The sequence below is a fragment of the Jaculus jaculus genome, chromosome 16, assembly GCF_020740685.1.
Source record: "Jaculus jaculus isolate mJacJac1 chromosome 16, mJacJac1.mat.Y.cur, whole genome shotgun sequence".
Classification (NCBI taxonomy): Eukaryota; Metazoa; Chordata; class Mammalia; order Rodentia; family Dipodidae; genus Jaculus; species Jaculus jaculus.
Window position 1 is genome coordinate 19,537,764 of NC_059117.1, and position 14,649 is coordinate 19,552,412.

At 47.8% G+C, this 14,649-nt stretch overlaps 1 protein-coding gene across 7 annotated transcripts in view; it reads right to left on the minus strand.

The window, feature by feature from the left end:
• Positions 1 to 14,649, minus strand: part of Atxn7l1 (ataxin 7 like 1) — a 297,249-nt gene that overhangs the window by 70,854 nt on the left and 211,746 nt on the right. The window contains exon 1 of one of the 7 annotated variants that reach the window (XM_045135935.1): positions 14,532 to 14,613. The exons of the other annotated variants lie outside the window; for them this stretch is intronic. The gene's annotated coding sequence lies outside the window, so the exon portion shown is untranslated. Of the gene's footprint in view, positions 1 to 14,531; positions 14,614 to 14,649 lie in introns of those variants that run through there. 7 annotated transcript variants of the gene reach the window in all.

A 14,649-nucleotide genomic window follows, 5' to 3' on the forward strand; every position in this document is an offset into this window, starting at 1 on the left:
CTACGGGGAGAAAGGACAGAGCTCAGTACAGCATCGGCGGTGAGCGGGTCCCACGCGCACCCACGCTCCTGAGTGCCACAGGCACTGAGCAGGGACCTGCTGGCCCGCTCAGCAGCCCCCCAAAACCTCAGTTCTGACAACAGCTTGTCCTGACATCGCCTCCCACCCTGCCAACTGTCAATGAGGAGTCTGGATTTCTGGATCAAATGGCATGTTAAGCTAACACCAAGGTTCTCATGGGAGGCATTACTATCCTAGTACAAAACCACTTCCTTGGGGGTATCGGGGGTGGGTGGGATAACCAGGTGTCACCTGACACAGCAGAACAGCCACACGACCAATATGATCCCCAGAGAGCTTCCTGGGTCCCACAGGGCAGTGGGCTGGGCAGAACTCTCAGAACAAATTCTCCGACACGACCCTCCAAAGGAGCATGGAAGTCAGAGGGAGCCCTGAATGAAAGGTCTTTGAGAGCCAGGTGTGGGCAGGACAGCAGCTGTCCCTTCCTGGAACTGTGGGGACAGTCTGTTGACACATTCCAGTAGTGGCCTCTAGGTCTCACTGAGGTTCAAGGACACAACATATGGGACAATGCAAATGCCTACGGCAGACTCCACAGTGGGATTAACGTATGCCCTGAAGAAACGTCCAGATCGGGAGAAGTAGAGATTCCAAATCTGGAAGTCTGGGTTGACTGTGATCATGAAACAGGTGAAAAACCATCACATCTCCTTTCAGCCAAGAGCTGTCTCGGGCTGTTCTTGTAGGTTAGACATTTCTGGCTGCTATGCCAGGAACTACTTGGTGGAAGAAAGCCTGACTACTCTTGATTGAGCAAGAAAAGTTTAGGGTTCCTAGCTTTCTTTTTTAGACTTTTTTCTCTTTCTTTCTTTTTTCTTTTCTTTTTTTTTTTTTTTTTTTTTTATGAGGTACCATCTCACTCCAATCCAGGCTGACTTGGAATTCACTCTGTAGTCCCAGGCTGGCCTAGAATTCCCGGTGATCCTCCTACCTCAGCTTCCAGAGTGCTGGGATTAAAGACATGCACCACCATGCCTAGCAACAGTAATTTTTTTTTTTTTTTTTCGAGTTAGGGTCTTACTGTAGCTCAGGCTGACCTGGAATTCACTGTGTAATCTCAGGCTGGCCTCGAACTCATGATGATCCTCCTACCTCTGCCTCCCGAGTGCTGGGATTAAAGGCATGCGCCACACGCCTGGCTGTGACAGTATTTTTTAAATTAAAATATTCTTATTAATTTATTTGCAAGCAGAGAGAGAGAGAGAGAGAGAGAGAGAAGAAAGACAGAGAGAATAGGCATGCCAGGGCCTCCAGCCATTGCAAACAAATTCCAGATGCATGCACCATTCTGTGCATCTGGCTTTACGCAGACACAGGGGAATCAAATCTGAGTTTTTAGGCTTTGCAGATAAGTGCCTTAGCCACTGAGGCATTTCTCCAGCCTTGGAAGACAGTATTGCAAAGCTCCCCTACCTGTCCTTTGGCTCTTAGATTCTTTCTACCACCTTTCCCACAAGAGGTTGGTGGTGTGACCCAGATGAGTTTTGGGTTTGTCTGTGTTCCTTGTACCAATGGGCTACCAGGATCTGTCAAGGCAGACTGACCCTAGTCTGAAGAAACTGGATTTTATTTGTTTATTTATTTATATTTTTTGTTGCTGTTTTTTTGAGGTTGGGTCTCATTCTAGTCCAGGCTGACCTGGAATTCACTATGTAATTTCAGGGTGGCCTCAAACTCACAACAATCCTCTTACCTCTGCCTCCCAAGTGTTGGGATTAAAGGCATGCACCACCACACGTGGATTTTCTTTTAAATTTTAATTAATTAGTTAATTTTATTTATTTGAGAGAAAGAGAGAGAGAGAAAGAGAGAAAAAGAGGCAGGAGGCAGAGAGAGCAAGTGAGAGTGAGCGAGACAGAGAGGGAAGGAGAATGGGCATGCCAGGACCTTCAGCCATTGCAAAAGAAATCCAGATGCATGTGTCACCTTGTGCATCTAGCTTACATGGGTCCTGGGGCCAAACCTGAGTCCATTGGCTTTATAGGCAAGTACCTTAACCAATAAGCCATCTCTCCAGCCTGAGACTGGATTTTTTGAGATTGTTTGATTGTGGAGTACTTTTGCCTGAACAGTATTCATACACTATCTCTACAGAGTTTCTTTACAGGGTAACTTTTCTTCATTGGCTCAGAGTGGACTCTGCATATATGTTTAGCTCCCAGAAACCATCCAAGGAAGTTCTTGAGAATTATAAGCTAGTCCTAATACGTCTGTTTTAATGCTATAAAGAAAACACAGGGCTGGGAGCCACCACGTTAAATGCCACCCACAAGGTAGGCTTAGGACTTTAGTTCCCCACCAGGCTCTCTTAGTTTTCATGTCTTCATCTATAAACTAAGCGGGTCCCTCAGTGGGTTCCAGGGTCTCTCTCAATACCATAATATAAACATAACACACACTAATACCTGTTCCTTCTCTCCCCATCCCTCATCATTCCTGGAAACTATAGCAGTAATTTTAGCTGAAGTCTGAAAAATCTTACTGAGACAAGATCTTTCTTGGAGGGACTTGTCCTTTTGAAAACTGTCCTGGTCTTTACAGGCAGAGAGCAGCCGGGTGTCTCCACCCCCAAGCTGACTTGCCAGAGAGGCCAGGTGATTGCCAAGGTCCGGGCGAACGGCTACTTGAGGAACAGGACCTTGGGCAAGGGCCCAGCCGCCTGTCAGGAAGTGGGGTGTAGTATAAACAAGATTGGAAGCTAGGAAATGACGAACTCAGAGTCACTAAAAAACTCAGTTTTAAAGTCAACTAGTCTGATCTCTTTTGAGATAGATAAAGTTACCAGTCACAGGCTCCTCCGGGCAACTCTGGCTGGTGGCAACGTTGGGACTAGATCCAAATCCCTTGGTTTTAGGTCCATAGCATTTTCTGTCCTCCAGAAATGCTATGCTTAGTAATTTCTTTTCTTCTTAATTTTTATTTATTTATTTATTTATTTGAGAGCGACAGACACAGAGAGAAAGACAGATAGAGGGAGAGAGAGAGAATGGGCGCGCCAGGGCTTCCAGCCTCTGCAAACGAACTCCAGACGCGTGCGCCCCCTTGTGCATCTGGCTGACGTGGGACCTGGGGAACCAAGCCTCGAACTGGGGTCCTTAGGCTTCACAGGCAAGTGCTTAACCGCTAAGCCATCTCTCCAGCCCTCTTCTTAATTTTTAATTTTATTTATTTGAGAGCGACAGACAGAGAGAAAGAGGGAGAGAGAGAGAGAGACAGAGAGACAGAGAGACAGAGAATGGGTGAGCCAGTGCCTCCAGCCAATGCAAACGAACTCCAAATGCGTGCGCTCCCTTGTGCATCTGGCTAATGTGGGTCCTGGGGAATCGAGCCTCGAACTGGGGTCCTTAAGCTTCACAGGTAAGTGCTAAACCGTTAAGCCATCTCTTCAGCCTAGTAATTTCCTTTTTTGGGGGGGGCAAGTTTCAGATCTAAAAAGTTTCTGATCTAAAGAATTTGATTTCCATCCCAATAATTTCAAATTTTTCTGTCGTCTTCATCCTCCCCTTTGCTGTCACTTGCTCACAGCTGATGGGGACCAGGGCAGACAGAAACATTACTCACTGACCTTTGCTACATGAATAGCAGAGACTTTATTTTGCTGAACAAATGATGAAAAATTACAGGAGGGCTGGAGGGATGGGTCAGTGGTTAAGGCATTTGCCTGCAGAGCCTAATGACCCAGATTGTATTCCCCAGGACCCATGCAAAGCCAAACACACAAAGTGGCGCATCATCTGGAGTTCGTTTGCAGTGGCTGGAACCCCTGGCAGCAGGCCCATTCTGCTATCTAGCTCTCTTCTCTCTGCTTGCAAATAAATAAATAAATTTTTTTGAGGCAGGTTCTTGCTATGGCCCAGGCTGACCTAGAATTCACTATGTAGTCTTGGGGTGGCCTTGAACTCATGGAGATCCATCTATTCCTGCCTCTCGAGTGCTGGGATTAAAGGTGCATGCCACCACACCTAGCTTAAAGTATTTTTAAAATTTAGAGAAGTAGTGGTGGGGAATGAATGAGAAGAAAGCATTCTGCACATGTGTTTGAAGTTACACAATGAAGCCCATTACTTTCTATACCAACCTAAAAAAAATTAAACAAAACAAAACATAACAATTATAGAAGCTGAGGAGTTGAACCAGTGGGTGAAGTGCTCATGAGGACATGAAGTCCGATACCCATCATCCATGTAAGAATGCCAGGCATGGTGTCTTGCGCCTGTAACTCCGGAGGTGAGAGAGGCGGGTCTCTAGGACTTGCTGGCTAGCTATGGTCTACCATCTCAGTGAGCTCTAGGTTTAGTGAAAGACTCTGTCTCAAAAAATAAGATGGAGGGCTAGAGAGATGGCTTATGTTAAGGTTAAGATGCTTGCCTGAAAACTCTATGAACTCATGTTCAAATCTCCAAGTCCCACATAAGCCAGACACACAGTGACACGTGTGCAATGTCACACATATGCACGAGGGGATGTATGCATCTGGAGTTTGTTTGCAGCGGCTGAAGGCCCTGACATGTCTGTTCTCTCTCTCTCTCTCAAATAAATAAGAAAAGGAAGGTGGACAGCAATTGAGAAATATACCCAATATACACCTCTGTCTGCATACACACAATTGTAATGTGCATACACACATGCCCACATACCATACGCACATACACACAAAAAATATAAAGAAGTAGGGCTGGAAAGATGGCTTGGCGGTTAAGGCATTTGCCTACAAAGCCAAAGGACTCAGGTTCAATTCCCCAGAACCCTTGTAAGCCAAATGCATAAGGTGGCACATGCCTCTGGAGTTCATTTACAGTGGCTGAAGGTTCTAGCATGTGCCCATTCTCTATCTACCTCTTTTTCTCAAATGAATAAAATAAAAAAAAATTTAAAAAATATATAGAAGTAAAAAAACATGAATCACAAGGAATGGTGCCACCAAAGCAAAAAGAGGTCTGACAGGTGATTCTGAACCACCTTTCCAGAAAATTCTGGGCTATGGTCCTGGCCACACATTACAGGGCTAAACTGGTAGAAAACATTAAATCAATGGGGAAGCATTTCTCTTGGTTTTATATTTTATTCTAAAAATTCTTAAATATACAAACGAAAGAACATGCTGCACAGGAGAGACTATTCATTAACACCTGAGATCAAGGTTTTAAAAATTTGTTTAATGTGTGATTTTGTATTGTAATAAATAAGCAAAAGAGGTATTTTTTTTTTAACTTAAAAAAATTTATTCGAGGTGGGGGACACAAAGGGGAGGGAGAGAATGTGCACGCCAGGGCCTCCTGCCACTACGAACGAACTCCAGATGCATGCTATACCCTACGCATCTGGCTTACATGGGTCCTGGGGAATAGAACCTGGGCCCTTAGGTTTCACAGGTAGGCGCCTTAACCACTAAGCCACCTCTCCAGTTCCAAAGAGGTATTTCTTACTCGTGAAAACTGTTCCTTCTCATCCTGATTGCAATCTATTAACTCCATCACTCCTTTAAAGTATCCCAAGAGGTCAGCATTTCTGCCCTGAGCTGTGGGAACGAGATTGGCTCCCTCCTGGTACAGGTGCGAAAAAGCTACCTAAGAAGAACTTAAGTGGAGGAACCCACAGGGTCAGGCCACCACTTAGGTGGTGAGCTGTAACCATGATTTTTTTTTTTTTTTAATTTTTATTTATTTATTTGAGAGCGACAGACACAGAGAGAAAGGCAGATAGAATGGGCGCGCCAGGGCTTCCAGCCTCTGTAAACGAACTCCAGACGCGTGCGCCCCCTTGTGCATCTGGCTAACGTGGGACCTGGGGAACCGAGCCTCGAACCGAGGTCCTTAGGCTTCACAGGCAAGCGCTTAACCGCTACGCCATCTCTCCAGCCGTGTAACCATGATTTTTGAAATTGGGTGCAACTGCTGTCCCAGGCAGGGTACGGTGAGTCCACTTCACGGAGAGACCCCGTTTGTAGTCCAGCTGCAGCTCTCTAGTAAGTAAGACCTGTGTGCAGGTGACCCACACAACGTGTCTCGTAGTGCAGAGGTGAGACGGGCGGCGATGAAAGAGAACAGGGTCTTTCTCATGTATAAAAAGACATTGCTGGGGAGGTAGTGTTTTTGTGGGTGAAGCTTTCCAGGTGCACATTACAATCACTCTGATATAAGCCCTCACCCCACTTTGAGCTTAACAATTTCTATGTTTTGGTCAAGTAGCCTGCCTTTGGTAAATCTCTATAATTATTCCACTTACCCTGCCCAAAAGTGTTTATAGAACATTATATTCCTCATGCACTGTTAAAATACTTTATAGACTTGGGCAATGTTAGAGAAAAAGATCATTTCTCTTGAGGTTTTTCTCTCTTTTAATGTACACAGCTGTATTAACAAAACTGTAATCAGCGGACAATTTTGGACTATTTATTAACTAACATTATCTTTTTATTTTTTTATTTTTGTTTTTTTGAGGTAGGGTCTCACTCTAGCCCAGGCTGACCTGGAATTCATTATGTAGTCTCAAGGTGCCCTCGAACTCATGGCGATCCTCCTACCTCTGCCTCCTGAGTGCTGTGATTGAAGGTGTGTGCCACCACGCTGGGTTTAGCATTATCTTATATACACATAGGTCAGGTGCCCTGCCTGCCATGTGGCACACTTGTGTGGTATTTAGTCACTGACATGTCGCACACGATTTAGCTACTCTCTTGCTGTGGACACTCAAAATGAATTTATTTACAGAATGATTTGGAATTATTTTCTTGAAGTTCCGAAAGTGAAAACTTGCAAAAAACTCATAGCCGTGGCTCTCTGCTGCTTTCTAGAAGCATTACTCAATGCACTGAGGAGGCAGGGCCAGCACATCGAGGCAGATTTAAGAGTCTACCACATCGCCAACAACGCTATTGAGTGACCCTGAACCTCTGGTCCTCTAGTGACTACGGGTAATGGTATGTTGAGATTTTTCTACAAGCTCAGAAATCTTTTGCACATTTGATTTACTTCATAGCATATTAAGAGACCTTCTGTTAGTATCTTTTTTTTTTTTTTTTTGACAGATGAGGAAAACTGAGGCTTAGGAATACAATGAGTTGCCAATGGTCACACAGCTGGCCAGACCTGGGGTGGGGGGGGGGGGCTGTGTCTTAACTCGAACCTCTTCACCGTGATCTTGATGGTTGCTGCGTTGGATGAGGCCATCCTGGGAGATGTATGTGGGGATGGGAATTTCTCCCTCTCAATAGTCTAGGGGGGCATTTCAGCAGGGCCCCTGACTCCCTGGGAGAGTAAAAAGAAATGTCTTTAGGTGTCTGGGGAGCCTCTGGGTACCAGGCAGCAGCCCAAGCCCAAACCTCAATCTCAGAACTGAAGGTTCTAGATCCAAAGAAAATTATTTTGTTGTTTTTTTTGAGGTAGGGTCTTACTCTAGCCCAGGCTGACCTGGAATTTATGGAGTCTCAGGGTGGCCTCGAACTCGCGGCACCAAAGAAAATTTTAAAAAATCAAATTCCCTTACTTTTTTGCAGTTTTACCACAAAAGTTAGGTCAAGACCCCAGCAGCCAGCTGCCTATTTCAAAACCACCAGCATTAGCATCCACTCTTTGAACACGCAGGCGCCACTCCAAGCGACAATCCATGGAAACACCCATCCCTCCTCCCCGCTGTCTGACCAATCCTCTCCACCTTTTTCTCTTAGGATAAAACCAACCACGTTCCGAGACACTTACGCTTCAGGGAAACTCAGACCCCTTCCTTCCCCAGCTCCTATTCACGGAGTTATTTGCATACCCGTAGCATCAATGTCCTGAGTTTAACTCTCAGCCCAGGCGCCTCAGGAATGGCCGATGTGCCCGCAGACATCCAGTGAGGCTCTTGCTAATCATTTTTAGAAAGAGCTTCTTGGGGATTTTCCAATACGGTTGTTAAGAGACCAAATCCCTTCCTAATAGACTTGGGAGCACCATGGTCACCTGTGGCCTGCCATGGCTGTGTGAGCAAACTTGGGCTGAGGCCAGCCCCTGGCTTACTCACTTGACAGTGCTGAGTCTCATTCCGCCAGAGCCCCGAGGGCAGGCACCATGTCCTATTACTTCATCATTGGATTTTATCTGCTTTTGCCCCTGAGGTCAAGATGTTTCACATAAAGGACATCTTGAATTCTAGGTGGCTTCTATCCAAACAACAGAAACAAACAAACAATCAGCGCTCCCCCACCCCAAAAAAAAAAATCCCTGGAATTGGAGGGGGAGAGCAGGAACCTTGGCATTGGAGCGGCTTCGAGGCAGCCATGGAGACGGAGGCAGATTGCACTTGAGAACCATGCCCCAAATCCCAAGGCTGGAGGACTTGGGGCTCCAATCTTGGTGTTGGGCTCACTTGCTATAACCACAGTTAGGCACTAAATGCACCACTGTGCACACTGGAGGAGGGGAAATGATGACAACGAAGTCAAGGCACTGAGGCAGCCAGGAGCGGCAGGCAGGGCCAGACCACGTACGTCCTGTCTGAGGAGATCCACTCCCAGTTTATAGTGGTGATCCTCCTTAGAATATGTTGGGCCGGAGAGATGGCTCAGTGGGTAAAGGTGCTTTCTTGCAAAGCCTAATGGCACAGGTTCAATTCCCAGTACCCACGTAAAGCCAGATGCACAACGTAGGGCATGCATCTGGAGTCTGCAGTGGCAGTAGACCCTGGCATGCTCATACCCTCACTTCTTCCCCCACCCCCTCACTCTTTCACAAATAAATTTTTTTTTTTTTTTCAAAAAGATGTCAGGTTGAGTGAGGTGGCATACACCTTTAATCCCAACACGCGGGAGGCAGAGTTAGAGAAGCGCTCTGAGTTAAGAGGCCACCCTGAGACTACAAAGTGAATTCCAGGGCTGGAGCGAGACTCCACCTTAAAAGAACCAAGCTCAATAAATAAATAAATAAATAAATAAAAAGATGCCAGGAAGCGCTCCTCAAAGAAGGATGCTTGTTATTTCTCCACCCCCTACTGGTACCGTCAGCCAACACCAGTATCTCTAAGTATCACTAAGATTTGTATGACAAAGACCAGTGCGTGCAAGTGGCCTCCACGGCTCAGTTCCCTCCTTCTCCCTGAACTTCAGGTAAATTCCTTCACCATCTGGTCAGCACCTGTCCATTCATTCAGTTGAGGGGGACAGCACCATTTCATCAGTGCCTATGATGTGTCAGATACCTTGTACAGACAATTTTCCCCTCCCCGCCCACGTAACCTACCCAAGTAACCGCACAGCTATTGGCCTCGTAGTCACCGATGGGAACTGGGAGGCTCAGCAAGCCTATGAAACAAGATCGTGGTGACACAGGCCTTGGAAGGTGGAAGGAGAGCCCAGGCTTGCCCGGCTCCAATCCAGTGCTCTTTCTCCCTTGCCTGGGATGTCTTTTTCCCTCTACCCTTCAAATATTTTATTATTTATTTATTTGACAGAGAAAGGGGGAGGGAGAGGGCATGCCAGGACCTCCAGCCACTGCAAACGAACTCCAGACACGTGACTGGCCCCCCCCCCCCGACCTTGTGCATCTGGCTAATGTGGGTCCTGGGGAATCGAACCAGGGTCCTTTGGCTTTGTAGGCCAACACCTTAACCACTAACCTCTAGCTCTCCCTCTACTGTTTACAAAGGTAACTTCTCCAGGGAGTTTGGAGAAAGTGCTGCCCCAGGGTGTGTGTGTGTGTGTGTGTGTGTGTGTGTGTGTGCAGTCCCATCATGTAGGGTCCTCGTTATCTTTGTCTCTTTTGTTTATTTATTTATTTGAGAGCGACAGACAGAGAGAGAAAGAGGCAGACAGATAGATAGAGAATGGGCACGCCAGGGCCTCTAGCCACTGCAAAGGAACTCCAGACGCGTGCGACCCTTGTGCATCTGGCTAACGTGGGTCCTGGGGAATCGAGCCTCGAACCGGGGTCCTTAGGCTTGACAGGCAAGCGCTTAACCGCTAAGCCATCTCTCCAGCCCATCTTTGCCTCTTTTGAATCCTTTCCCTCCCCACCTGCTCTGCCATTCCGCATGTATACTGAGGTGGAAGTGTCTGGCACCAGACACTGCTGGGTAGGATCTGGAGAGTCCCAGGGATTTTCCAAGGCCTGAAATATTTTCATCAGCCCCCAGGGATGCTCTCATCAGACTCTTAGCTACAAGGAAATCCCACAAGAAACCAGCAGGCATGCATTGCTGGGGATGCTCTTAAGGGATAACGTTCTTTTTTTTTTTTCTGGAGAGCACTCCCCCCCCCCCCCCCCCCCCCCCCCCCCGTGATCCGGTGATAATAAGAGAAACTAGAAAGCAGTTACAGTAAGCCTTTGATCTGGTAATCTGGTAATGTTAGCTTGAAGAACAGACCTCAAGGAAATATCCCAAAAGGAAAAAAAAATGTTCAAAGACATTCTCGGCAGCACTGTTTACAGTAATAAAAAAGAAAAAAAAATACTACAAATAACCCGAAATGATCTCAACAAGACTACTGAACAGGACAGGGAGGAGGGCTATCTCTATCTAAGGAAATGGGTTAGCAAAATAGCCCACCCGAATCCACAAGACAGGAAATGATCATGAATGATGTGTAAACACTGGGCTGGAGAGATGGCTTAGCGGTTAAGTGCTTGCCTGTGAAGCCTAAGGACCCCGGTTCGAGGCTCGGTTCCCCAGGTCCCACGTTAGCCAGACGCACAAGGGGGTGCAGGTGTCTGGAGTTCGTTTGCAGTGGCTGTAGGCCCTGGCGTGCCCATTCTCTCTCTCTCTCTCTGTCTGTTGCTCTTAAATAAATAAATAAAAATAAACAAAAAAATGTGTAAACACTAATCACTACTTTGTGAAAACCAAAAAAAAAAAAAAAAAAACCTTTTAACATGAGGATGGGGGGGATGAGGAAGGACCCAGGCTAGACCGCTTAGATGGATCTGTTTCTGTTTGAGCTGTTTAAGTCCATGCAAAGAAAAAGGTAAAAACAGACATCAGCAGCAAGGCATCGCTGCGTCCCCAGGCAGACGGGACTCAGCAGAGAAAGCCGTGCGGATGTAGAGGTCAGGAGAGGCAGACAGGAACCAGGTCTGACCTCGCTCATCCATTCACTCGTTGTGAAAATGTTTCCTTTCTACCTTCCACGTAGTCCCACCACACAAAGACTGACTTATGCCAGGGGCTTGGTGGCGCACACCTTTAATCCCAGCACTTGGGAGGCAGAGGTAGGAGGATTGCCACCGTGAGTTCGAGGCCACCCTGAGACTGCATAGTCATTTTCAGGTCAACCTGGGTGAGAGCGAGACCCTACTTCGAAAAACAAAATAACAAAAAAAGATGATTATCATAGACAGTGTTATTTGCTTGGTGTTCAGAACCAGAATGTTGTTCCCTCAGGGTGGACACAGACCCCAGGCTGGTCATCTTGCTTACTGCTCTGAGTGGCAGAAGAACAGACTCGCCCTTCTGTAGGCAGCGGCCTTCCCTGGGTCTTATGGCCTCTACCTGAAGCCAGAGCTGCCAGCCTTTTAAAAGCACCAAGCCAGGGCTGGAGAGATGGCTTAGCGGTTAAGCGCTTGCCTGTGAAGCCTGAGGACCCTGGTTCGAGGCTCGGTTCCCCAGGACCCACATTAGCCAGATGCACAAGGGGGCGCACGTGTCTGGAGTTTGTTTGCAGAGGCTGGAAGCCCTGGCACGCCCATTCTCTCTCTCTCCCTCTATCTGTCTTTCTCTCTGTGTCTGTCGCTCTCAAATAAATAAATTAAAAAAAAAAAGCACCAAGCCTTTTGTGACAGGTGTGAAGACACACATCTCTAATCCCAACGTTGAGGAGGCTGAGAAAAAGGACTAACAGTTGGGCACCAGTCTGAACACAGCAAGTGCCTGTCTTAGAAAACAAAACAAGGGGCCTGGAGAGACGGCTTAGTGGTTGAGGACCTCGGTTCGATTCCCCAGGACCCATGTAAGCCAGATGCACAAGGGGGTGCATGCATCTGGAGTTTGTTTGCAGTGGCTGGCTGCCTTGGTGCACTCATTTTTTCTCTGCCTCTTTCCCTCTCTCAAATAAATAGACAAAAATAAAAAAATACATAAAACAAAACAAAACAAAAACTCCAAACCAAACATTAAGACTTTTATTGCCTCAGCTGATCCTATGTCTCAATCCACCCAGTGGTAAGTTGACATACCTATGTAGCATGACCCTTCTCCACAGGCGTGATCACGCCCTGCAACTACTGAACACGCACGTTGCACGTATCACGCAAGTTTAACAGAAGTCATCACAGCTTCGGTGAAAGTCGGTGACTTCCAGCTTTCGAATATGCTGTTGAAACCCACCTTAAGATGGCACAGTCGACCTCACCCCCACCCTATGCGTAGTGACGGGACAAGTGCAGGCAGACATGGCAAAAACTGGGGGGGGGGGGGAGGCTCAGGCCAGGGTATCTTTGGGGAGAAGGTCAAGGTCCGGTTGGCATTCCAATGTTGAAAACACCCGAATATCTGAACTGGGTCTCTCAGACTGTCTGCTGTCACCGCCTGTGGTCTTTACACAGAAGCCTTGGGGATACATCACACATGAAAACCTCTGTGCCCAGCTTACAGAGAAACACTCAGGCTTCTGGGCACAAGTGTAGCAGGAAGGCCAGCGTTTCCCAATCTTAAAAGGGGGGGGGGGGTCTGAGGTGATTTTCATGCTCCACCAGCTTCACGAGTCAACGGAAATATGGATCAAACACTACTGTCTCTGGAATCAGAAAGATCTGGGCTCAAATCCCAGCTCTGTCACTCATTAGCTCTGTGACATGAGCAAGCAATTTAACTCCCTAAACCCTAGTTTCCTTACGCCCCCAAAGGGGACAGCATCACCCACAACACAGATGGTAGCCAAGCAAGGTTACCCCTAGGACACTCTGAGTACTCCCCATGTCATCCACTGTGAACTGCTGGTTTCCTGGCCAGCAGGGTGCCCTATGGCTGGACAGACACACCTGGAGGGCAGGTGTCCTGTTTATCTCTGACATTCACCACAGGGCTCACGACAGTGAACCCTCATTGTGTCCACCGTGAAGTAAAGAGTGTTTGGAGGATTGATAGCATATAGAAGATGGCTGCCCCAGTGCCAACTCCCAGTAGGCAGTTAATATGTTTCTTCATACTTGAAAAGATAAATTAAAAAAGAAATAACAGGTGGTAGCTTTCCTAAGAAGGCAGCTCCCAGCCTTTTCCCTGGCCCAGAATTAAAAATTTTCCATTCACTCCAATGCTCTGGGAGCGTGCTGTTTGAGGACACAGGTTGGGTGGACCACCTCGGCTTTCTGTCGCTTAGTTCCAACCTGCAACCCGGACAGCGAGAGGGAGACCGAGTCTCCCCAGAGAGGAGGCAGAAAGTCTCCACTCACTGCTAAGCTCACGGTATCGCTCAGAGCCACTCACCCCGCAGCAGCCACTAATGGAACCACGGAACCACGGAACCACGTCTGTTCTCCTTGGAGTGGCAGTTGGCAGTGGCAAACAGGAAGTTGTCTTGAAGAAGGGTGTGGCTGTACCCTGTCAACATGCGTACAGAGACACACTTCCCCCCCCTGTACTCACTCCTCTCTCCTTTCTCTTGTAGCAAAAGGCCTCAGTTTATTTTGATGAAAACAAAAATTTTTTTTATATGATTTAAGATCAGACAGACATCACTTTCTACCTAACAGAAACCGAGGGCAGAAAGGAGCTTATTGCAGAGCAAAAGTCTACTTTTCAGCCATCAGTTTCTCACTTATGCCATTTAGCGAGCCACCTAATGCCTGTGGGGTGAGGGTGTGCATTTTCCCCTTTATATCTCTGTGGGCACGCAGGAAACAATAATTGAAGTTCGCAAACAGCCTAGATCCCCCCACCAACCGTCCCAGTGAGCCAGTGACTGGCCACAGGATGTATCTGGAGCCCACAGTGTGCATTGCATGCATCGAGCCAAGAAACATCCATGATTAGGAAAGGAGGACAGGTCACGTGCATCATTTGAATAGAAAAGACCCGAGACATTTCTTCACACCGATCACATAGGAAAACGAAAGAGAAAAGCACTGGCTGAGTAGAGGGAGGCGTGAAGTGTCACTGGAGCTGCACGTGAATGCTGCAAAGTGGGGGGGGGGGTGGCGGCGAGGGCGGGGGGGGGGAGGGGTTCTTCATAAGCTGGTTTCCTGGTACTCTCAAAGGTGTGCTAGAAAAATTTTTCCACTCCCTTCCTTCCCAGGCCCGAGGCTTGTGCCTCCAGAAGGGCTGTTCAAAATAGACTGGTCCCCGGCCTCCTACTCCTGACCCCCCCCACCGCCTCAGCCCTGCCCACGGACCAGAGCGCAGGCTGCCCTGGGGCTCCTCTGGGAGCGCACGCGTCGCATCACGGGCTGCCAGCACGCTCGGCTGGCCAGGCTGTCTTCTGTGACCTGTGCCCGGCCCCACACCATCCTGGGTGGCAGGCGACCATGCCCTGCGCTCACACTTACACTTCCCGGGGAGGCAGCCTGGCCGTTTGGATAAGGAGGCTGAGCCAGCGACATGCTGAGCACAGGGGCACTCTCTTCTAGTAGACAGACGTTTCCTGGCTCCGGGCCCTGGCCAGTC